A 26,047-nucleotide genomic window follows, 5' to 3' on the forward strand; every position below is an offset into this window, starting at 1 on the left:
ACCATGGATCCTGAAAAAGTAAATTTAGGATTTATCCCACAAGGTGAATAAGAGAGTAAAAGGACAAATGTCTCTTGCGAGTAAAACAAACTTAATTTTCATAATTAATTTCTGTAAACATGGTTAGAAATAAGAGTGAGTTAGTTATGGGTAAAATTTTATCATACAAACACAGGTAAATGAACCAATCATGAGTCACAACCCTTTAATGCTAAAAAAAAATTATTTAAAGAATCAATATACTTGTCTTAAATGGAAAGGTATTTTGTATGATGCTTGGAGGCATCGATGCGTCAGGACACCTAATGGAAAAATTCTAGCAGCACCTAAATTGAGTTTATTTTGTTTGCAACCATTAATATTAGCATGCTTATATAGTTATACCATTTAATTGAATAGGGATTGTGAAACCATAACAAAGTACTTGTCAACAAGACAATCGTCCACTTTAAACGCATAGGCAAGTTTGGGAAAGTGATCCAGGTTGGTGCTAAGCGTGTTTTGTCACACACCCTGTATAACAACGAATCGAAAAAGCTCAACAAAGAATGTCATAGATTGTCACACAATTCTAGTCAAACCAGACCTGGTCTTGGATTGCTGTGACGTCTCCTGTTTTGTTGTGTAAGTATTTAATTTTTGGCTTGAAGTGATTCCATGTTTCAAATTATTTTTTATTGCTGTGGGTCAAGAGCTTCATCGTACCACTGCATCAAGCAAAATATAGTGTATGGTAAACATTACAAAAGATCAAGCACTTATTTCATGACCCAACATATATATATATAATATTAAGATGATCAACTCCACCTCTACGCAGTGTTTTAGTCACAAGCATATTTCAATATTTTATAATTTTTTTTTCGACAAATGGTATAAATTATAAGGTACAACAAACAAGAAAAATTAGGTAAAGTGTGTTACACTTTCTAACACAGATTCACATTCACTGGTCTTTTTGCAGATATTTTTGACATGCTTTTGTGTTTCAGTTTATACACAACCCCAATGCACATAACTTCTACTTACAACTTAGTTTTATGTCACTCTGTTAATCACTTTTATATTTCTGTAATAGTCGACCATTTTTCACCTTCCTCCTTGAGATGGTTGTAACTTGTAACCACATACCGTATTTGCTCGATTGTAAGCCGCCCTCGATTGTAAGCCGCATGTTGAGGTGTTAAAAAAATAATGTAAGCCGCCCTCGATTGTAAGCCGCACGCTGGAATTTTAGATACGATTGTTTCCTAATACATCAAAGTGTAGCTATATGGTACGACTATTTGCCCATATCTGTTAGTTACGTTGATAACTGTACCCGACAGAATGTATATCGACGTATAATCTGTACATGCATACATGTTTTGAACCCCAAATAATTTAAAATATTGGAGTGTAGAAATGATTTCGGTATAAAATTAAAATATAAGCCGCCCTCGATTATAAGCCGCACAAACGGCAGCTAAAAAAACAATATAAGCCGCGGCTTACAATCGAGCAAATACGGTATTTGAGATTCCTCAAGTTTAGATCATCTTCAGTATAACTCTATTTAAAAAATATATTTTAGACAAAGCCACGGTGACCAGAAAAATAACGCACCCAGAAAAAACTAAACTTCTAATGTGTGCATGCGCTTAAAGTATGACGTCACAATCATACAGTAAAAACTTGTGACATCACAACACAATTACCCAATCAGACCAAAAATCTTACCTTACTGGATTTTAAAATCTTATTACGGTCAGTTGTAGCTTCGTTTGTGGACTGGCAGTTCCTGAAAACATGTTTTTCATGCATTTCATTCCATGACCAACAAAAACTTAAAACCCACTGCAGCTTCTTTTCAGATCACGTGATACCACTGATGCATAACATTACTTATGAAATTCCTGATGCGTAACGGTGTTTTTAGTGCACTTATGTGCGACTTGTTAGTGTTATTATATTTTGGAATTCGCTGTGTAAGACCATCTTACATCCACAACCTTCTGCTGTGTTTATCCACTAGACCAGTGGTTATTTTAGTGTGGAACACAAACGATTTTTATGTGGCACGCAATCTTGTGATGTGGCACACAAGCTTAGTATAAAATTATTGAAAAATCTAATCATTTAAAAAATAAAATCGTGTAATTAGTTTAAACTCGTTAAAAATATAAAACTGCGCATTCTAGCCACCACAATTACACTTGCATTGAAGGCGTTTATGATACAACAAACAGTACTATTTCACGATGTTAGTTGTTGTGAAGAATACTTTTTGGGAATGGATACGCGAATACAGGACAAATCTCCTAGTGGAATGCGAGTAGAAAACGTTGGAGTAACAGACGTTTGGCTTTTCGCTTGGCCATTTTCCAAAAGCAACAATTCATGAGCGTTACTATCAGTCAGAACTTGGTCCCATCAGGGCCATAACTTATTTTAATAAAGCCTTTGACATCCCAGCCCATAGCGCGTTCTACAGTGGCTGGCCCGACGAGACATTTATGGGCTTCGTGACGTTGTACACGGCGCAACGTACAAGCTTTAAATGTTTGGCGGCACACCCGAATCAAAAATGCGATTGAAAATTGTTCGAAAGACTAAAAAAAGCATTTAGCCGGGGGTCTTAAACTTTTGTGGGCCAAAAACATTTTTTACGTTAGTGAATGGTCGTAATATTGGAACGTTTTTGTAAAAGTAATATGAACAAAAATATTATGTGCTTAAAAATGTTGTGCATTTATGCCATTTCATGTACATAAAACATTTGTAATGCAATAAACAAGAAACAGATATACAGTGTAGCTAACTAAAATACAAGCAATAAACTACTGTGTGTGAAAACAATGGCATACAATGACGAAACAATTACAAAATGTGACGCAACAATTCGAATTGCTGATTTTCAACAGGAGTGACCAGCTTATTTCCATCATACGATTAAAACGCCTCATTTATTTCTAGACATTACTAATAAAGAATAATTGATTCATAAAAGTTTTAGGACAGGGGGTCTGACAGGGTATTCCACCTAAAGGTAAACACCTAAAATTTAAAAGTTAGTTCGCGGGCCGCACAAAAGCCCTCTTAGGGCCACACCGGGTCGCGTGTTTTGAGATCCCTGCATGAAGCCAATAGAAAGTATGTTATGACGTGATAAAACATGAATATGTAGTGAGTAGTGTAGCTTTAATTTGGTGGTGTGAACAGTATCATTTGCTATAATGATAAAATACACAAAAACAAAATGAAAACAAAAAGTTACGGTTTTGTGGCAGCACACCCAGCATCATCTTGTGGCACACTGCACTAGAACATACAAAGAGAAAGAAAATACATAACCTGCTGTACGAACCCGCACAAGTCTACAATTAACGACTGCCTTAAAGGTTGGGCTAAGTATCTGTACATGTGCCGATTTTTCGTTTAAAATTTTGTTGTACTCGAAACAATCATCCTGTGTATTAGTTCTTTAACTTTTTCACTTGATTGGTGAGTAAAGTTTATTTCGCTTGGTGAAAAAAAGCATAGCGACACAATATTAGCACAAAACTAACGATCATCAACCTGGAAATAGCTGCGCAACGTTGAAATGTTATGGATGGCAAAACAGTTTGGTGATTCATGATAGAATGCGCTGCAGCTTCACCGTATTGTAAGGCGCTATGTGACGGGAGGTCACAAGAAAGTGAGTGTGGCGCGCAGTGCGTATAACTCGACTGGGACCAGTCAAGGGTTCCCTACAACCTAACCACCGTGTTAGGGAAAGAGGATGGGACTTCGACAGGAAAAGTAACCACTATAAGAAATCTTGCTGGATAATTTCAAGCGCCGGAAAGAAGAACACAAAACAAATCTGAAGTCTGCATTAATAGTTGACTTTTGACATACATGCAGAGAGTATTGTTGATTAAGTTGTTTAGGGCGTTGATAAGTTCATTTACAGTAAATAAGGATACTAGTTGAGACACTTAAACAAATTACGTAGAGCTACTAACACTGGAATTTGGCTGGCGCCCGGTCTGGAAATTTCTGGTAGGTGGCGCAACGGAGCACAGGCGTTTATGGTGCTGACTCAGCAGTTTGGGTTTATATTAAGAATGATTGCTGAGTCAGCACCATAAACGCCTATGCTCTGTTGCGCCACCTACCAAACCGGACGTAAGCTTAGTTCCAGTGCTAGTAGTTCTACCAATGAATTAAACCAAAAAACAAACAAAAACGCATGAACATGAAATAAAAAAGTAAAACAATTTACAAGACTACACGACTGTGACAAAAAATGCGGTTCTTATTTAAAAACAATAAAAAAAACTGCTAGAGAATAAATAAGAACTCTGGAAGTTTGTGGGTGAGAGTTGTTTAACTTGAACAAAACTGTACAAAAGGTGACAATTGTAAAACATAAGGGATTGTGTTACAGTGCAGTGCCATACCTGAGTCGGCTAACGGTGCAAAAGTAAAACAATAAAACGTGCAATTAATGCGACAACAGGTAAATATAAACGCCATATTATTTGTTTCGTGATGGAAATATATTCATTGGTGCATGTGAGCATGCCAAAAAATGCAAGCGAAAGTTTGGAAAGTAGGTTCTTAAAACTCGTGCAAACAAAACGCAGTGACCTTTGTGATAGAGTTAGCATTCCGAAGTTGGTCAGAAATGTCATTCTAAACATTTGGACCAATATATTGCAATAATTGTTGATTGACACTTAGGCCATAATTAGGTTTAAAGTGGTTTGATTTGGCACTAGTAGTAATATTAGCACAGAAGAATAAAGAAGAAACAAAAAGTGTTTACAATCATCACTATTTTATTTTGGGGTTTGGATATACAAGCATTCACATTAGCCGAAAACCACAACAATAAGAATTGAAGGTTGTGAAGAAATTTCCTTCCGGCGATTGCAAGCACAACATCACACATTATAACTCTGGTGCGCCACCTAACGGAATAAAATATCAGGGTATGAGTAGTTGAAAAAAAACGCAGGACTAAGAGGTGACGTTTGGTTAATATAAGAACGGTGCTTTAAAACAAGGCTGGTAAACCCGCGATATACAACCCAGGGAAAAAGAAACTTCTGAACATCCACAAATTAATCTCACAACTTCAAACAAGTTCTTTGGACACTTCGAGTTCGCATCTTTTGCAAGTTTAAATTTTCGCCCATGTCACATATTTATCGATTTTGGGCATGAGTTTCTGCGTGTAAAAATATTCAGGTAAAAAAAATCCCATTGCTCGGAAACCCTGTGGAAACGCTTCATTAAATTTATACATAATGTGCATGTTAACTTTATGGTCAAGGCAAACAAGTTAATTATGTGACGCATTGTTTACTGGCGGATCTGAAATCACAAACATCTTATGTAAAGCAATTCCGTCTCTGTGAAGATGGACACGCTGGATGAAGCAGTCGTGCCAAACTCACTCACAGCGTGATACAGAATGTCAGCGACCACTGAGTTGATTGTCGTGTTGACGAAAATTTCTTGTGGTCCCGGAGTCAGATTTGCGCCAGAACAAACACTACGCCCGGTTGTCGTTGTAAGCCTGTAAGGCATTTCTTATCTCAGGCGGTTATTTTTTAAGGCCGTTTACTGCTTAATAGGAAATATCAATTGATTTGATGACGTCACACCAAAAAAAGTAACCACGAGCATTTAATTACTTGTGACGTCATAAAATAACAAAGAGAGATTCTATTCAAACAAAAAAAATTACTTACGGGTCGTTTTGATACGGACATTGTATTTCCACAAATTCGATACGCCCAGTGTTGTCCCAGTACTGCACACTGTGGGCGATAAATGTTGTGTTATTTGTCGGCGTCGATCACAAGTCAAGTAGAAGCGGCGAACAAAATCAAATCCACCAGTGGTCGCAGTTGTTTCACGATTGCACCGAAACAAAATGAACTATAATGGTGATGAGTCAAATTTTAAAAAGTAGTGACGTCACTCTGAAAAACTTTTGCGATAAACGTTAAATGTTTATGACGTAATATGTTACGACGGTTAAGGTTAATCGTACGAGACAATATGTTGTCAGGTTTTATCGTGGTAACAACCGACAAGTTTTATTGTTAAGACACACCTTGTTAATATATTCGACGTTTACAATTCTTTCGAATCGCCCAATGTTACCCATCATGGTACCTCTGTTTTTTTTTTTTTTTTTGTTGTTCATGATGGTACCTCTGTGGGTTGTGAACTTATAAATCTGTGGTGTTTGCCGACGTCAGTGGCAAGTCGATCCGTGTAAACAAATCCGCCAGTGGGCGCTATTGATTCACGATATAATAAAATCGAAAAAAGGAATGCGATACGAGAGAACGTCACGGATGGATGCGCAACGAACGTTTTGGCCAAATCGAAATATTGACAAAATACGCTAACTTCAATACAATTTTTGAAATCTTTTCGGGCCCATTATTTTTTTTAAATTCGCAACATTGCCTCATCTTTTAGTCTATTTTAATAATCCGTTTTCAAAAAAGTGAACGCGACTCGATAATTACAGCAAAATGCAATTAACTAACACCCACTTTGGACCATCTGCCAATAGTGACGAAATACGCTAAGTTCAATACAATTTTTGAAATCTTTTCGGGCCCATTATTTTTTTTAAATTCGCAACATTGCCTCATCCTTTAGTCTATATTTACAATCCATTTTCAAAAAAGTGAACCCGACTCGATAATTACAGAAAAATGCAATTAACTAACACCCACTTTGGACCAAATGCCTACAGTGACGAAATACGCTAAGTTCAATACAATTTTTGAAATCTTTTCGGGCCCATTATTTTTATTAAATTCGCAACATTGCCTCATCTTTTAGTCTATTTTAATAATCCGTTTTCAAAAAAGTGAACCCGACTCGATAATTACAGAAAAATGCAATTAACTAACACCCACTTTGGACCATCTGCCAATAGTGACGAAATACGCTAAGTTCAATACAATTTTTGTAATCTTTTCGGGCCCATTATTTTTTTTAAATTCGCAGCATTGCCTCATCTTTTAGTCTATATTTACAATCCATTTTCAAAAAAGTGAACCCGACTCGATAATTACAGAAAAATGCAATTAACTAACACCCACTTTGGACCAAATGCCTACAGTGACGAAATACGCTAAGTTCAATACAATTTTTGAAATCTTTTCGGGCCCATTTTTTTTTAAAATTCGCAACATTGCCTCATCTTTTAGTCTATTTTATTAATCCATTTTAAAAAAAGTGAACCCGACTCGATAATTACAGCAAAATGCAATTAACTAACACCCACTTTGGACCAAATGCCTACAGTGACGAAATACGCTAAGTTCAATACAATATTTGAAATCTTTTCGGGCCCATTATTTTTTTAAATTCGCGACATTGACTCATCTTTTAGTCTATTTTAATAATCCGTTTTCAAAAAAGTGAACCCGACTCGATAATTACAGCAAAATGCAATTAACTAACACCCACTTTGGACCAAATGCCAATAGTGACGAAATACGCTAAGTTCAATACAATTTTTGAAATCTTTTCAGGCCCATTATTTTTTTAAAATTCGCAATATTGCCTCATCTTTTAGTCTATTTTAATAATCCGTTTTCAAAAAAGTGAACCCGACTCGATAATTACAGCAAAATGCAATTAACTAACACCCACTTGGGCCAAATGCCTACAGTGACGAAATACGCTAAGTTCAATACAATTTTTGAAATCTTTTCGGGCCCATTATTTTTTTTAAATTCGCCACATTGACTCATCTTTTAGTCTATTTTATTAATCCATTTTAGAAAAAGTGAACCCGACTCGATAATTACAGCAAAATGCAATTAACTAACACCCACTTTGGACCAAATGCCGATAGTGACGAAATACGCTAAGTTCAATACAATTTTTGAAATCTTTTCGGGCCCATTATTTTCTTTAAATTCGCAACATTGCCTCATCTTTTAGTCTATTTTAATAATCCGTTTTCAAAAAAGTGAACCCGACTCGATAATTACAGCAAAATGCAATTAACTAACACCCACTTTGGACCAAATGCCTACAGTGACGAAATACGCTAAGTTCAATACAATTTTTGTAATCTTTTCGGGCCCATTATTTTTTTTAAATTCGCAACATTGCCTCATCTTTTAGTCTATATTTACAATCCATTTTCAAAAAAGTGAACCCGACTCGATAATTACAGAAAAATGCAATTAACTAACACCCACTTTGGACCAAATGCCTACAGTGACGAAATACGCTAAGTTCAATACAATTTTTGAAATCTTTTCGGGCCCATTTTTTTTTTAAATTCGCAACATTGCCTCATCTTTTAGTCTATATTTACAATCCATTTTCAATAAAGTGAACCCGACTCGATAATTACAGCAAAATGCAATTAACTAACACCCACTTTGGACCATCTGCCAATAGTGACAGAATACACTAAGTTCAATAAAATTTTTGAAATCTTTTCGGGCCCATTATTTTCTTTAAATTCGCAACATTGCCTCATCTTTTATTCTATATTTACAATCCATTTTCAAAAAAGTGAACCCGACTCGATAATTACAGAAAAATGCAATTAACTAACACCCACTTTGGACCAAATGCCTACAGTGACGAAATACGCTAAGTTCAATACAATTTTTGAAATCTTTTCGGGCCCATTATTTTTTTTAAATTCGCAACATTGCCTCATCTTTTAGTCTATATTTACAATCCATTTTCAAAAAAGTGAACCCGACTCGATAATTACAGAAAAATGCGATTAACTAACACCCACTTTGGACCAAATGCCTACAGTGACGAAATACGCTAAGTTCAATACAATTTTTGAAATCTTTTCGGGCCCATTATTTTTTTTAAATTCGCAACATTGCCACATCTTTTAGTCTATTTTAATAATCCGTTTTTAAAAAAGTGAACCCGACTCGATAATTACAGCAAAATGCAATTAACTAACACCCACTTTGGACCATCTGCCAATAGTGACGAAATACGCTAAGTTTAATACAATTTTTGTAATCTTTTCGGGCCCATTATTTTCTTTAAATTCGCAACATTGCCTCATCTTTTAGTCTATATTTACAATCCATTTTCAAAAAAGTGAACCCGACTCGATAGTTACAGAAAAATGCAATTAACTAACACCCACTTTGGACCAAATGCCTACAGTGACGAAATACGCTAACTTGAATACAATTTTTGAAATCTTTTCGGGCCCATTATTTTTTTTAAATTCGCAACATTGCCTCATCTTTTAGTCTATTTTAATAATCCGTTTTCAAAAAAGTGAACCCGACTCGATAATTACAGAAAAATGCAATTAACTAACACCCACTTTGGACCAAATGCCTACAGTGACGAAATACGCTAAGTTCAATACAATTTTTGTAATCTTTTCGGGCCCATTATTTTCTTTAAATTCGCAACATTGCCTCATCTTTTAGTCTATTTTAATAATCCGTTTTCAAAAAAGTGAACCTGACTCGATAAGTACAGAAAAATGCAATTAACTGTCACCCACTTTGGACCAAATGCTTACTGTGACGAAATACGCTAAGTTCAATACAATTTTTGAAATCTTTTCGGGCCCATTATTTTTTTTAAATTCGCAACATTGCCTCATCTTTTAGTCTATTTTAATAATCCGTTTTCAAAAAAGTGAACCCGACTCGATAATTACAGCAAAATGCAATTAACTAACACCCACTTGGGCCAAATGCCTACAGTGACGAAATACGCTAAGTTCAATACAATTTTTGAAATCTTTTCGGGCCCATTATTTTTTTTAAATTCGCAACATTGCCTCATCTTTTAGTCTATTTTAATAATCCGTTTTCAAAAAAGTGAACCCGACTCGATAATTACAGCAAAATGCAATTAACTAACACCCACTTGGGCCAAATGCCGAAAGTGACGAAATACGCTAACTTCAATACAATTTTTGAAATCTTTTCGGGCCCATTATTTTTTTTAAATTCGCAACATTGCCTCATCTTTTAGTCTATTTTATTAATCCATTTTAAAAAAAGTGAACCCGACTCGATAATTACAGCAAAATGCAATTAACTAACACCCACTTTGGACCAAATGCCTACAGTGACGAAATACGCTAAGTTCAATACAATATTTGAAATCTTTTCGGGCCCATTATTTTTTTTAAATTCGCGACATTGACTCATCTTTTAGTCTATTTTAATAATCCGTTTTCAAAAAAGTGAACCCGACTCGATAATTACAGCAAAATGCAATTAACTAACACCCACTTTGGACCAAATGCCAATAGTGACGAAATACGCTAAGTTCAATACAATTTTTGAAATCTTTTCAGGCCCATTATTTTTTTAAAATTCGCAACATTGCCTCATCTTTTAGTCTATTTTAATAATCCGTTTTCAAAAAAGTGAACCCGACTCGATAATTACAGCAAAATGCAATTAACTAACACCCACTTGGGCCAAATGCCTACAGTGACGAAATACGCTAAGTTCAATACAATTTTTGAAATCTTTTCGGGCCCATTATTTTTTTTAAATTCGCCACATTGACTCATCTTTTAGTCTATTTTATTAATCCATTTTAGAAAAAGTGAACCCGACTCGATAATTACAGCAAAATGCAATTAACTAACACCCACTTTGGACCAAATGCCAATAGTGACGAAATACGCTTAGTTCAATACAATTTTTGAAATCTTTTCGGGCCCATTATTTTCTTTAAATTCGCAACATTGCCTCATCTTTTAGTCTATTTTAATAATCCGTTTTCAAAAAAGTGAACCCGACTCGATAATTACAGCAAAATGCAATTAACTAACACCCACTTTGGACCAAATGCTTACTGTGACGAAATACGCTAAGTTCAATATAATGTTTGAAATCTTTTCGGGCCTATTATTTTAATCCTGTTCGCCTTCAATTTTTATTTTGCCGGTATTGGTTGAAAGCCACTACACCAATGTCAAGGTTCCGACAACAGTAGTGGTTTTATTTTTTGCAGATAAAATCTTTGTTTGAACAAATTTAATAGTTTAACCATTACAATGTAGTGTTATTCTTTGGGCAATGGTTACAATTTCCTGATAAATTATTTGTCCAAACAAAGAAAAAAAACTGCTAGCTTTCATGCAGTGCATGCACATAGCGCAACATTGTAACATGGAAATGCAATTTTTTCATGCAATGCGATTTTTTTTCATGCAATTTTTTGATGGATTCATTTAATACGAAGATCAACATTTTTATACGTTTTTAATATCATTGAAAAGTTTTTGCCGACATACCCATTTCTCTAGAAGCATCTACGTACGACATATTCTTCACCTTCATGGCGCAATGTATATAAGCTTCCAAATTTAGTACGTGGGTTAGAAACAAGTTGATATCAAAAGGAGTATTTTCAAGCGCGGAAGAAATCAAACTTCCTGTCGGCGAATATTCAGATTTCAGTTCTTTTCCCACATAAGATTCTCTAAATATTTGTTGTCCAATAAAACGCTGACGCACGCGAGAACGACAGAATTTGTGATCAACAAAGCGCACAACATTCTCAAGGCATTCTTTATTTAAACCCTTACAAAACCTAAATTCTTGATTTATGCCAATCAGTTCACTTCTGCGCTTTTCATGAAATAAACACATACGATAACACTCGGGTAAGCATTTGGCTTCATTAAACGTTTTGGAAAGAATTGTATGCAGATTGTGAGCAATATATTTGTACGTTTCTTTTGTTTCTGAGTGTAGGTTTTCAAAGTCCGAAATCAGAATTAAATTATCGTCAACTGATTGGTGTAGATCTATGTCTTTGCTGACAACAATGTCTTTCGTTGTAACAGATGACAAGTTGACGTGACGTCGCCGTCTAACTATTACTTTAACTGACGTCGTTGGAGTTACAGTTTTGGCAATGGCGTCAACATCTCCGCCGATTCGTTTGTAAAAAAACAGGCAACTTCCAGTCAGAATGTTTTCTTTTTCGCATTCAAATAATGTCCGTTTTACCATTTTATCATTGAAGAGGGTTAATCCTAGTTCATCAAATCTATAGCACACATAATGACCAGATGCAACGTTAGATCCCATATGAACTACCACAGAAACTAACTTGTAGGGATACGTTTGCGAAAAACATTGTAAGGATAGAGTTCTATCAGGGTTTACTGAAGTACAACACTTCTTTTGCAAAACGTTCCGCTTTAATGCCAAGCAAAATATTTCCGAAGCGTTGTCTACTTGTGATGCCACAGATGATTCCGTATGTTCACCGCAAACTGAGCAGTGGGCAGCGACAGTATCATTAAGTTCTGCATTAAAATACTCGGATAGAAGTTGGTTGTCGGGTATATTTTGAAACATTGACAGAAATATAATGCTTTGATTATTCACTGTTCTTGACACCGTACCACAAACCACACACGTATTTGATGTCTTAAGTTGAAAACGCGTATTTAATTTGCAATGCTGCAAAACCAGTTCAAAGTCGCAAAGTGTGAAAAACTCACTAACATCTTGGTCCTCTCCTACTTTCCATGTTTTGTATCTGCAAACTTCTTCGATTAATGCGGTGTATGAGTCAACTTCAACTTTTTTCTGCACTAAACTGCAAATGTAACCAGCTAGCTTTCCTTGTATGTTCTGAACAAAACTTTTAGGCAGCTCAACAACAAGACTTTGAACCGCTTGCAAAGTTGAATTCATCCAGCAATTATTAAAATCATTTGGAAGACCACAAGTAGTTAAAAAATCGTTTTCCATTCCTGCTTTAATTTGAACATTACATTTGCACGAATTCTCAATTAATGCATAAGTCTGCCATTGTCGAAAACTAAATTCGTCAAACGGAAAAACGCTCATACCCAGGGTTTCTGCTGCAATTAAATCAACGGTGTAGCAAACACATACCCCACAACTTGAACCGTTGTTCTGTTGCACGCACTACATCTCCACGTTATTGGCATCAGAAAATCAGAAATTGATCAGCACGTAAATAGTTACAAAGACGAACAACTCGTGCAATATAATGATCAACAGCCTTGTCTGTTAACCAACCAAGCGTTTGATCGGAGTGGGACTTGTATGCGTTTTGCGTCAAAGCTTTGTATGTAGAACCAATTGGCTTAGGACAAATAGAGCACAAATCCAGCCATGATAACGTTTGGTTACATGGCATAACAAGAGCCGAATTTGCAATTGTTACTGGGTTTAAAGGAACCTTATTCCAAACGAGATCTGCTACGGGTTTGCACGTTGCAACAACATCGTCATTATTGGGACAAAATATGAAAGCAGGAATAACAGGCGTGTCAGTCACTTCGGTACTGTCCTGTAACGAAGTTGCCTTATTTTGATATTTTAGCTGTTTCACGAAACCTTGTGACGAGTAAAAACTGGTCGCATTGCGTTTTCTTTTCTTAAACTTAGACACAACCATAGGCGTCGAAGTTGCAAACGGAACAAATTGTGTTTTCGAGACTTTTTTAGGAGTTGTTGTAAGGTGTTGCACAGAGTCGGCGAACTGTTTTTGTAAAACCTTTATGGCGTTGAAGTATTTTACCACAAAGTCGTCAATTCGCCCTACACGCTTGCCATCAATAAAATTAACTTTCATGTCTCCGAAATGTTCTTCAATTATACCTTGAGTTTGATTGTTTAACATAATAGTTTGGTGACCAGCTTGTTGCAAAATTTCACACTTTTTGAAAAATGCTTCGTACGCATCGAGTTGTTCGCTTGATTGATTGCCTTTTGTGTCATGCCGAGTTAAATCTCCCAGCATTAACTGCGAGGATGCGCAAATTCTACTTAAAATAATTTCCAGTACCTTCTCACACAACTGAGGGTTGCAATAAACATTTTCGTCGCAAACCAACGCAGAGGTTTTTTTACAGTTTGTCAAAATGTAAAAACTTTCTACGACCTCATCTAGTTCAGGTAGCGTCGTGCATGAAAACATTACGTTAATCCAAAACAAGTAAGTTGTAACGATTTTACGTTTATTGCTGTATTTATGGCATAAACACTTGGCAGCTTTCATGGCATGACTGTAGCAATTATGAAAGATAGTTTTGGTCAAGTCAACCTCGTCAAATCTCCCGGTCACAATTTTGAAACAGCGGTTGTAAAAGTCTAATCGCGTTTCATGCAATATCGCTTTCAATGCAACGTTCCACATCGCCATTGACCCATCAATTATAATTAGCGATGGTCTTTTAGCACGACCACAAATTTTAGCCACGTCGAACAAAAAGTTTTCCAGAAAATGACTAATTGTATTTGCATCATGTAAACAACTGACACATGTTGCTACGGGAAGGGGAGTTCCACCTTGTGTTGGGTTTCTAATCAATAAGGTGTACACCTGAAAATCGGAATAATTTTCAAATCGTCGCAAAATGCTTCCTGTCGAATCTAAGTACGCAATATCAAACACACAAATTTGATTGAAAGTTTTTACCTGCGCTTCGGAATACATTACCACCATTGGCGGATGAACAGAAATGTGTCTGATAAAGTATTGGCTTTCCTTTTCCATTTCTAAGCGTAAAGTATTTAGATTAATGTACCACAATTTGCTTATTCGGCGACCTAGACTTCCTTCACTTCTACTATTATTCAATACAGATTGGGACGGCAGATATGTGTGCGCACCTAACCAACGTTCTTCCGGTTCCATTTGGTCGTAAAGTTCTCTGTACTCTTTAACAGCGGTCTTCGTTTGCATGCTTTTGCGCAGGGTATTCCTAAACGAACCAGTAACTCTTCTTCGCCTTTTACACCCAGGTTGATGATTTCGATATCCACTCACCTTTACGTGCACTTCCACTTTATCAACATATGACACGAATGTAATGGAATATTTTACCTCACATTTACAGTTTTTGCAGTTTCTAGGGCTGCAATACAAATTTACCCAACCTTCTTTGTAACAATCGTCTTGGTTTGTAATTGTTGCAACACCATCAACATCAACCAAGTAATTGTTTGAAAAGTTTGGAACGCACGAGCAATACACCTTTCGAATTTTGTCTAAAACCAGCTCACGATATAAGTCGGTACCAAAACGATTTCTTGTACGATCTGCCACCATGTTTCTCCAATCTTCTAGCGAAAATTTATGACATCCTCAACCCTGACCATGTCTACATGCCGATGCTTTTTTTTTGGTTTTGTCACCAACCCCACCAAGGTCTTCAATGGTTGTGGTATCTAATACCGACACATCATAAAACGGGTTAGAGTCGCATATTTCGTTATCTTTTTCGGATAAAACATCCATAGGCACTTCAAGGTTTTCAGAGGACAAATTCGAATTTTGGTCATCCGAAACAACGGTTTGTTCGGAAACCTCTGTCACACTACGAACGCTTTCATCGAAATCGCTTAAAACTTCTGTAGGCGACTGAACATCATCATTTAATGCAGTTGACAAATACGATAGCGGTTGATTCAAAGCGACTGTTTTTACTAAAACCTCTGTCACACTGCGAACGCTTTCATCTAAATCGCTTAAAACTTCTGTAGGCGACTGAACATCATCATTTAAGGCAGTTGACGGATTATTAAAACATACCAAAAGATGAGTCAATGTGGCGAATTTAAAGAAAATAATGGGCCCGAAAAGATTTCAAATATTGTATTCAAGTTAGCGCATTTCGTCACTATTGGCACTTGGCCCAAAGTGGGTGATAGTTAATTGCATTTTGCTGTAATTATCGAGTCGGGTTCACTTTTTTGAAAACGGATTATTAAAACAGAGTAAAATATGAGTCAATGTGGCGAATTTAAAGAAACTAATGGGCCCGAAAAGATTTCAAATATTGTATTCAAGTTAGCGCATTTCGTCACTATTGGCACTTGGCCCAAAGTGGGTGATAGTTAATTGCATTTTGCTGTAATTATCGAGTCGCGTTCACTTTTTTGAAAACGGATTATTAAAATAGACTAAAAGATGAGTCAATGAGGCGAATTTAAAGAAAATAATGGGCCCGAAAAGATTTCAAAAATTGCATTGAACTTAGCGTATTTCGTCACTATTGGCACTTGGCCCAAAGTGGGTGATAGTTAATTGCATTTTGCTGTAATTATCGAGTCGGGTTCACTTTTTTGAAAACGGATTATTAAAATAGACTAAAAGATGAGTCAATGTTGCGAATTTAAAGAAAATAATGGGCCCGAAAAGATTTCAAATATTGTATTCAAGTTAGCGCATTTCGTCACTATTGGCACTTGGCCCAAAGTGGGTGATAGTTAATTGCATTTTGCTGTAATTATCGAGTCGGGTTCACCTTTTTAAAAACGGATTATTAAAACAGACTAAAATATGAGTCAATGTGGCGAATTTAAAGAAAATAATGGGCCCGAAAAGATTTCAAATATTGTATTCAAGTTAGCGCATTTCGTCACTATTGGCACTTGGCCCAAAGTGGGTGATAGTTAATTGCATTTTGCTGTAATTATCGAGTCGGGTTCACCTTTTTGAAAACGGATTATTAAAACAGACTAAAATATGAGTCAATGTGGCGAATTTAAAGAAAATAATGGGCCCGAAAAGATTTCAAATATTGTATTCAAGTTAGCGCATTTCGTCACTATTGGCACTTGGCCCAAAGTGGGTGATAGTTAATTGCATTTTGCTGTAATTATCGAGTCGGGTTCACTTTTTTGAAAACGGATTATTAAAATAGACTAAAAGATGAGTCAATGAGGCGAATTTAAAGAAAATAATGGGCCCGAAAAGATTTCAAAAATTGTATTCAAGTTAGCGCATTTCGTCACTATTGGCACTTGGCCCAAAGTGGGTGATAGTTAATTGCATTTTGCTGTAATTATCGAGTCGGGTTCACTTTTTTGAAAACGGATTATTAAAATAGACTAAAAGATGAGTCAATGAGGCGAATTTAAAGAAAATAATGGGCCCGAAAAGATTTCAAATATTGTATTCAAGTTAGCGCATTTCGTCACTATTGGCACTAGGCCCAAAGTGGGTGATAGTTAATTGCATTTTGCTGTAATTATCGAGTCGCGTTCACTTTTTTGAAAACGGATTATTAAAATAGACTAAAAGATGAGTCAATGAGGCGAATTTAAAGAAAATAATGGGCCCGAAAAGATTTCAAAAATTCTATTAAATTTAGCGTATTTTGTCAATATTTCGATTTGGCCAAAACGTTCTTTGCGCATCCTTCCGTGACGTTCTCTCGTTTCGCATTCCTTTTTTCGTTTTTATTCTGGCAGAATGACAATGGTACATTCCTCTGTGAGCAGCAAATGTCGTTCAGTGATTTCAGTGATTCCTTAAATTAGTTGGTAGTTGTATACAAAGATAGGACTGTGAGAGAAAAAGCGTAACAGTAAGTTTTCAAGTAAGCATTCAAAGCTTAACAAAGAAAGCAGTATTTATGACATTCCATGCACATACCGAGAATTAAAATAGACACAAACAATTAAATTCAAGTCAGAATGAATCCCCTCACAGACTGTTATGAAATAAATGTATTAAATAAACAACAGGTGTAAAAAATAGGTCATTGCTAAACATCAGTAACTCAAATTAATGTCAAATTAACTAATTATGTATGTTCAATTTAAGTCATGGTACACACAAAACTTCTCAGAACCACAAAACATGAACCATAGAATCTATAAAAGAACATAATACATGTAGTTTTGGCATTGGAATGTTAAGTGAATAGTGCTTTTGATTTGTATTTTGCACAGGATAAGGAGAAAAATGAAATACAAACCTGCAAACAGTCATGGTGGCTTTTTTAACCCAATCACATCTGCTATTCAGTGATTATTATCAAAACAGCATACCATTATGTTCAGCCCAGCTCTCTAGTGTGATACTAAAAGGCAAAAGTTTTAAATAAACATTCACAAATTAACAGCTATATCAATGTAAAAACACAAAAACTTATATATACCTAATTTGTTCCAACATGTCCATTTTGGAAGTTTAATCCCATACAAAGATAGTACATTTGGCCAATTTAAGCTTTTTCTCTGGTAAGTGGGGCATTGTCATGTAATCCATAATCTGGGTTATTCCCTCACTGAGTGGTAATGTTGTTGGTGCTGTTTAAGAGAAACAACATAATATTACATTGAGTAGACATACTCTATATATTCAATCTGCTATGGTCCAAAATTAAATGCAGAGAACTTTAGCAGATTTAAACCAAATAAAACTACAAAGAAGTGATATTCAGCTTATTACAAGATGAAAAATAAATGTCTAATATCAGCAAATTATATTCTGGAAATAGGAAGTACAGATTTAAGTATGTGAACAATTTAATGAAGTATGAAAATAACAGCAAGGATCTGTTTGGAACATAATACGGAATGGATCAACTAATCAAAGTGTTAGACTGACAATTTGACACATTTTTATGCATTTTTTATGTTGTAAAATCCTGGAAAATAAACAGTTTACATTTTCAAACTTTTAAGGATCAGGTTTAACACATTTAATAAAACCTAAACAACACACTGAACAAACCATGTAGCAGAGAGGATAACTGTTAAAAATAGAATGAGTGGATTCGATTAAGCTGACAAATGCCAGTAATTTTTAGAAATTCGCAAATACCTTGTATGCACTTTAAGTATTACATCACAATCAAACAGTGCATATGTGTGACATCACAATTGTGTGATTAAAGAATTAGCTACGATGAGTTGTAGCTGTAATTGTAAAAATTGTATTACCTGCCAACACAAGTATTTCCCTGAGCAACACTTTAATAAAATAGAACATTTTTTTCTGATTGGTTCTTGCAAAAGTCTTTTCATTTGCAACTTATTATCAGTGAAGACTGCAAACATCCCATGAGGGAACGGGCACAGTCACGCATTTTCACTAAAGGGACGGATGTGGTACTTTTTGCATTAATTCGTTTTTGTTCGGCCATTAGGTTTGCCTTCCATCAACACAAAATACTTTCTTTTGCACAAAATAACACAAAAACATAGTAGAAGGGTTAATATTTTTATTGGGACGATTACCTTTGCTTACATCGGATACCGCTTGTGCGAAATAGGTCGAAAGTGCGCCACATTAATTACACAAGCACCAGTCCAGCTGTTGGAAAAGCTATCATCCCAATATGTGTTCAATAACATGACTTGCGAAAAATGACTGTTCGGTTGAGACATTAGGGGCAATAAGGATTCGAAAAAGTTTGTTAGATTTTTTGATATAGTTGTTGTTGTTTACCATCGTTTTTTAACCGGGTGTAATCAAGCCATGTTGCACAACGCAGATGCGCGGCCTTTAATACTATTTGATTCTCTCTCAAACAAGATTTTAACCTTTTAAGTCGCATTTCTCCTTACCAGGTGCAGCTAATGCGTTTTATAATCCTGTCAAGTTCGTTTTACTGTTAATAATACAACATATAACCATGACGTGCCATATAACTATGATGTATTATACTTTATTTGTTGCATACGTAAACAAAATACAATACAGCCCACAAAGTAGCGGCAAAGTTTCGGATTTTTTATTGATATGTTGCATAGTAACGAACTGTAGTTGTTGTAGCGGACAACTTATAACCACAAAAATTACCAACATGCAAAATCAATGATACAGCCTATAGTGCGTAGAACGAATAATTAAGGTTAGAGTATAAAAATCACCGATTGGCAACAGCTTTTAAGTTTGTAGCAGTCAGCACACAGCAAACAAACTAACCGCAGAATCACTCAGATTGATACAAACACTTGCCCCATGTTAATAATAGCGTTTTTATCGTTGTGAGACGATACTTGAATCCCTAGGCTCTGCTGGATACCCGCACTGATCTCTATAAACACTGGATTGCGCTACTCCGTTGAACGGTTGGGTGATTTCTGAAGCAAATTGAAGCGTAATGGGGGCTGAAAAGGAAGCCCCAAAAATGCATTGCGGGCAATGGGGGAGAGTGGAAAAATGACGATAATTTTTATTTTAGGCATTTGTGTAGCGATTTTTTAAGACATGATTTGTAGATTAATAGGACGCATGTATTCCAGTGTGTAATAACCAATAAATATGCGTAGATTGATTGTGATGTGTATTAGTGTTTGTGTACTGGGAATACATTATTCAGTTAATGTTGAAATAAATTATTATTAAGTGGTAATAAATGTTTTATTGTGCAATATAAGTTGTTTACATGCATTTATTAATATTTAAGACACAAATCCAACAAGGATGGCTATTTTCTTCACACAAGACGATGTGATACTTTATTTAGCATCACCTTGTGCTGATCCAAACTGCTGTTTTTGATTGTCAGCAAAATCTTGGAGCTAAAATATGAAAAGTTTTTTAAAGTTTAAAATATTTAAAAGTTTTTTTTGTAGTAGGTTCAACATTATTTTGCTTTTATGTTATAAACCATGAATCTAGTAAGCTCACAATTAGCTCATTTAATCTAGCCTTTTCAGTTTGCAAACAACATGTGTTGAATAAATTTTTTCTAATGTTGTGAATTCTCAAACAACAAACTCTTAACAAAATTCTAATATCTCAAAGGGATACATGTGCATATAAATGCATTTAAGACTTTATAGCAGTTAGGGTGGACAAGTTTAACTACCCAAATGAATTGCCTATTTATGTACTATTCCAGTCAGAATCATAAAATATTGTTTTTATTCTTTTTAATATGCAATTTTCTGCAAAAACACACCTGCACACCAATTATCACCAACATTTAAATTCTTGCTAAATAGGACTGAAGGCAACAAATACACCAGACAAGTTCATACAGATATCCTGTATTTTTTGTCAGATGATCACCATTGTAACAGATGGTGCATTCACAAAATAAAAAAAACAACAACTCAAAGTAGTTTAAGTTCAAAATGTGCAGAATATCATGTTACAGGCAGTGTCAGAAATAATTACAAAACATACACAGTGGAAGTAGAACAGTATACACACAAAAAATGTTTAATCTGATTCCAACCCTTCTGTAGTGTATTTGTTGTCGAAAAAATGCTGAATTGTAATCTTGCAGTGTCATAAAGCTTGAGGGTTTGGGAGGAGACTGAAACATTCCAGTGGAATTTTACCAAAGACAATAAAGGTAGCTTATTGGAGAAATATAAACCCTATTATGTCTGAAATGTTTGGAAACAAATAAATGTAAAATGGAATTGCAAAACTTCATAATATCACCATGGCAAGATAATAAACACCCAAACTAAATGCACTCAATCGAGAGAAAAAAGTCAAATAGTGTTAAAATCAAGGATGGCAGTACGGTACGGTACGTATTCGATTGATCGTACCACGTACCTCGTTACGTAGAGCGTACCGTACCACCGTACCGTACCAAATGTCAAAAATCGAGACGTACCGTACCACCTCGAGTACGGTACGAAAATTTGCGTACCGTACCTTCAAATAAACCAATCGGGATTAAGTTGGATACATTTTATGACATGCACTTAATGGAGAGGTGTCTAAACTCACAGAGTTGCCTTCGACTTAAGTTTCAATTGAAACCAAAAATAAGGACAATCTAAAAAATCTAATTTTCATACGAAACGAAACAAACGTTTTTGAACAAATGCAGTTAACTATCAAGTAGTTAACTATTAAGTTGCCGCAAGATAACCTAACTTGCGGCAAGTTAGCTGACTTGCAACGCTAAATTGCTGCAAGTTAGCTATGTTTCGCTGCAGGTTAGCTATCTTGCAGCAACTTAATTTATTCGTCAACGGCGCCCCATACATAGCTATCACATGTCATATTTTTTTGCCCAGGAACAATCTGTTCCAGCAACTCCTTGTTCGTAGAAAATACTTCGTTCATCTCACAACAGCTCAGGTCTAGGTTTGCTTTTACTTGTAGCAGGGATTTGACTAGTAATCGTGGAAAATAAGACAAAATAAGGACGTAAGTCAAAAATAAGAACATTTCTTAGAAATAAGGACAATGAACTTTTTTAAGACATCGCCCTTCAAAATAAGGACAAATTTTAGAAAATAGGGGCGATATGGCAACCATAACTCAAGCTACCCCACTACAACCAGCTTATTCGAAAGGGTTGATGTGTTTTCTACGATGGGCTCGTGCAGAGACAATGTATTATTTTCAACATCATGTTTCTTAAAATCATTGCTACGAAAGAGACAACAACACTGTACCTAGCTTTTTTTAACTTACATGAAAATCAATTACAAATGCCGAGTTGATCTCAGTTTTTGTCATGTGCGCGTTTTTGTAACCCTCCTATTGCATAGCGTCAGTCCGTAAGCACAAAATATTTAGCAGTGACGTCATAAACTTTTTTAGACTTAGCACTATTTTGGTACAAGGACATTGTGATAAAATCATATAATAAACAACTTAAATTCCAGTTTTGAACAATTTTGATATTATCTGCAAATAGTAATGATGCAAAAATGACCGTTTGATCAACATTTATTAAGCGTACCAGTACGGAGGTACGGTACGCTTTTGGTACGGTGGTACGCTCTAGTGAAGGACCGTACCACGTACCGTACCCGTACCTAAGCTTTTCTTGCGTACCGTACCTACGTACCGTACTTTTTGATGAAATTTGCTGCGTACCGTACCGTACCGTACTGCCATCCTTGGTTAAAATAGTTGAAATATTAGTTTAGTTTTTGTGATTTTAATTAAAACGTTATTCCACATGTTGGTCAGAATTTCCTGAAGTTTGATAACAGTCAAAAACAGCAGTTTGGATTAGCACAATGTAATGTCACACAAAGAATTACATCATCTTGTGTGAAGGAAGTAGCCATCTTGTTGAATTCATATCTAAAATACTTAAAAAAGCACGAAAACTACTTATATTCCACAATAAAACATTTATTTCCACTTAATAATGATTTAATTTAACACTTACTTAATAACGTATATCCAGTACACCTACACTAATACACATCACAGTCAATCTACGCATATTTATTGGTTATTACACACTCGAAAAAAAAATCGCTACACAAATGCTTAAAACAAAAATTATCGTCATTTTTCCACTCTTTCCCCATTGTCCGCAATGCATTTTTGGGGCTTCCTTTTCAGCCGCCATTACGCTTTAATTTGCTTCAACCGTGACGGCCAGTAGCGCAATCCAGGGTTTATAGAGATCAGTGGTCTCAAGGGACGGATTCCGTAATTTTTGCATTGCTTTGCTCCAATGTTTGGTTCGCTTCAAACGAACAAAGTAGAAAAACTTTGTCCATAACACAACAAAGTAGAAGGTTTAAATTTTTACTTGGACCTGAAAATCCACCGTTTGGGTAAAATAATAATTGCTTTCAAGCAAAAGAGGACTGCAGGTAGCGCCTATATTAAATCAACTTTGATAATCTTCATCTCCTCAAAATCTCGTTTGTTGTGGTGTTAATGTCACCCAGCTTACAGTTTTGTTTTGTTTCACGTAACAAAAGCAATTTTGGGATGACATGGACAAAACCTGATTGTCCCGTTACAAAAAATGAGGTTTTCATTGCTGTTTTTTCAATCCGTCTTCAACAGACAAAAAGCTAGTTATCGCAGAACCTAATCGACATTTCGGAAATATATGTGGGCAACGAGAACTTCAATTACACGCCACATAACACTGTTTCTAGGCATTAAAATATTCCAGAACCCATGCGTGCACAAACACTGCAGAATAGCCTGCACTTTGTTAACACAACACGAACATTTTTAATTGTTTAATTTTATCATGAAACGCAACAGGCAAGTTCACAGATAAAAGGGTGATTTTGAAATTCCTTCATGTGTTCGCTCCTGATAAATTAGATTTTGTGGCTTGCGAAAGCCAAGTTAACGTAGCTGACAATTCAAGGACACAGTGCGACAGGAATTATGAGATTATATTCCCGTGTCATGACAACAGAAAGCAATCAATACATTAGAACTTTGCCATTGTTTTGTACCTGTCATGTTTTCTGTTTAGGCATCACTTACAACCAACAGCAGTCAGCTGTGGATTCCTAAAACAAAAGAAGTTTTTGGTTTCAGATTTCCAGTTCTGAACCAACACCTGTTATTCAGCAACACACAGTCACATGTTATTATTGTTTATGGAATAGCAGAGCACTACTAGCATTCTGTGTCGTTTAAACTCTGTTGCATTGAAAGCTTAATGAGTTTTTGTTTTGTTTTTGAATTTACAGAATAGTTTGTAAACTTTTGTGATGTGACAATAGCAATTAAATATGACAAGCACAACTGACGTAAGTTACTACTATCTGTTTTTTGACTAAATGCAGAAGAAAACTAACAAAGCGTGATTATCACATTCACACTAGCCTTATGTTAAGTGCGTTAATTAAAAGTTTCTCGCGCTTGACAATTGTTTGGAGTTAAGGTGATTTTGCAACATTATTGTTATTCGAGAGACTGCATTTGGTAATATGAGATCAAAATGCAGTTATAGCTGTAAAACATAAGATAGTAGTTGCATTCTACATGTAAACTGATATTTCGCCCCATCTTTGGAAATCTATCGTGTCAGGATAGTGTTTCTGCCGTGGTTTTAATTTACTATAGTTTGGCCCATGTGGCAAGTAACGCACAAAATGTCATCTTTGCTGTTAGTTACGGTTTGTGATTAAACAATTTTGACCACAGCTACCTGAGTTTAAGCCGAAGGACATCATATGCGATCCCGAGAAGTTCGTCGCTGGGTCGGGTGGTTTCGGAGACGTTGTATATGGCTACCATAAACTGAAGCAAGAGATCGTTGCTATCAAAGTGTTCACTGTAGCCAGTGACAAGGATCGAAAACCTTTGGTGAAAAGGTATGCTGTCCTATTTACCACAGAAGAGTGAGTAAGAACTTTACTAGAAAATATACCTCTGATTTTAACAGAATATATGAAGAAATGCAGCATTTGGAGAAGGCAAACCATCAAAATATCGTCCGGGTCCTTGGCTATGTTAAGTGGCCTTTTACAATGGGAATTGTGATGGAATACTACAAAGGCGGAGACCTTAACAGTCTCCTTTTCAATCGACACATTCCTTTGGGACTTGGCCTGCGTCTTCGAATTTTATCCGAAATATCAAAAGGAATTCAGTTCTGCCACAATCTACCTGACAAACGTTTGCTGCATTTAGACTTGAAACCGGGAAACGTTTTTCTCACTCAAGATCTTCATTGCAAAATTGGCGACTTCGGTGGGGCAGAGCTGGCAACGTTGACTGGCCAAGCACCCGCAGATTCTTCAGCAAGAAGCACGAAGGAGAAGCCACAATACACGCCCCAGTACACAGCTCCCGAAAAACTGCAGAATAAAACAATGAAGCCCAGGAAAGAATTTGACGTTTATTCATTTGCTATTTTGATATACGAAGTCCTCACGCGTGATTCTGCCTATCCAAGTGTAAATTTAACAGATTTAACAATTGCTATTATAAAAGGAAAAAGACCAGACTGTGGCAAAATACGCAAACTGATGGAAACTTTGAAGAGCGAAGAGAAGAAAATGGTCTCAGAACTGGAAAACCTGATGAAACGATGCTGGGATCAAAAACCCATCAATCGTCCCAACATGAATGAAGTAACACGCATTCTAAATCAATTGCTTGCCAAGCAAAAATCCGCTCATCTACTTTCACAAGCCACAAAAGCTCTAAAGGAAATGGACCTAGATGAACAGTCAACGTTCAATGAGGACGAGTGCGTTCAACTTCACCAGTTTTCATCTAGAGCCAGAGCATTTATCGGTAAATTTGAAACGACAGTTTCAATAATGATTCAAAACCATCAACAGCAAGGCTGACGATTATTGTCTTTTTTAACTATAAAACAGTGAAACCAATGGACATACATTTCATTGGTTTAAACAGAATCAATCGGTTTTATATGACGTTAATCCGAAAATACTTTTTCAAGAAAACCGACTTAAAACAACCGTTTTGCTTTTAGACCCATCGACCCTTCAAATTCTCAAACAAACCACCAAACCAGCAAGAACCGAAGAAAACTGGTCTACTCTAACAACAGACGCCAAGACATTACAGCGAGATTCGGGTAAAGTAGATGAATTCATATTTGCATTTGTGT

General features: G+C 35.9%; 1 long non-coding RNA gene and 1 pseudogene across 2 annotated transcripts; both read right to left on the minus strand.

Annotated features, from left to right (window-relative positions):
- LOC145212396 (uncharacterized) overlaps nt 1-26,047 on the minus strand; it is a 182,923-nt pseudogene that overhangs the window by 132,902 nt on the left and 23,974 nt on the right.
- On the minus strand, nt 16,981-18,791 carry LOC145213907 (uncharacterized). 2 transcript variants are annotated; one of them, XR_013856919.1, is made up of 4 exons: nt 18,708-18,791; nt 17,921-18,071; nt 17,738-17,842; nt 16,981-17,322 (listed from the first exon to the last, which is right to left on the minus strand). It is a non-coding gene; the product is annotated as an uncharacterized LOC145213907 (long non-coding RNA). The 2 variants fall into 2 exon arrangements; XR_013856918.1 differs by having other exon boundaries at nt 17,738-18,071.

Source organism: Phallusia mammillata, chromosome 2, assembly GCF_965637545.1.
Source record: "Phallusia mammillata chromosome 2, kaPhaMamm4.hap1.1, whole genome shotgun sequence".
NCBI classification, from domain to species: domain Eukaryota; kingdom Metazoa; phylum Chordata; class Ascidiacea; order Phlebobranchia; family Ascidiidae; genus Phallusia; species Phallusia mammillata.